The sequence below is a fragment of the Passer montanus genome, unplaced genomic scaffold, assembly GCF_014805655.1.
Source record: "Passer montanus isolate IOZ18808 unplaced genomic scaffold, ASM1480565v1 scaffold6959, whole genome shotgun sequence".
Lineage (NCBI taxonomy): Eukaryota > Metazoa > Chordata > Aves > Passeriformes > Passeridae > Passer > Passer montanus.
The window spans coordinates 1-560 of NW_024372102.1; the positions used below are offsets into that span (position 1 = coordinate 1).

General features: G+C 67.0%; 1 long non-coding RNA gene across 1 annotated transcript; it reads left to right on the plus strand.

Annotated features, from left to right (window-relative positions):
* The first annotated feature begins 27 nt into the window (after positions 1-27).
* Positions 28-522, plus strand: LOC120511909. Its single transcript, XR_005629866.1, has 3 exons — positions 28-88; positions 179-327; positions 454-522. It is a non-coding gene; the product is annotated as an uncharacterized LOC120511909 (long non-coding RNA).
* The last annotated feature ends 38 nt before the right edge of the window (positions 523-560 follow it).

Consider the following 560-nt stretch of genomic DNA (forward strand, 5'->3'; position numbering starts at 1 on the left):
GGTGGCCAAGTGACCCTTTGCCCTTTCAGATCAAGAAGATCTACGGGACCATCCCCGGCTACGAGGGCGTGGAGATCACCAGCCTCAAGTAAGGGGTCCCTGACCACCCCCAAGGGCGGGGTGGCGTGGGTCGGCGTGTCCCCAGCCCCGCCGTGACCCGCTGTGTCCCCTCCCCAAGGCCCGGCAGCATCGTGGTGGGCCACCAGGTGCTCTTCACCATGGCCCAGAGCAGCAACACCACGGAGAAGTTCCAGGAGACCACGGACGGGCTGGTGGAGAACCTGCGGGCCGAGGTGGCCAGCCAGGGCGAGTGCCAGCACAACACCTGTGGGTGACCCCAAAGCCCCCTCCCCAGATCCTCCTTGACCCCTGCGGGACCTCCCCTGAACCTCTGGGGTCCAGCCGGGGCACCCAAGGGTGGTTTCTGATGTCTTCTCCTCCTCCCCACCCCAGCCGTGCTGTGCCTGGTGCTGAGAGGCAGCCCCGTGGTCGGCGACATGAGGGAGGTGCTGGATCTGGATGGTGAGACTGGCGTGGAGACCCCGACCACCCCAGGGACC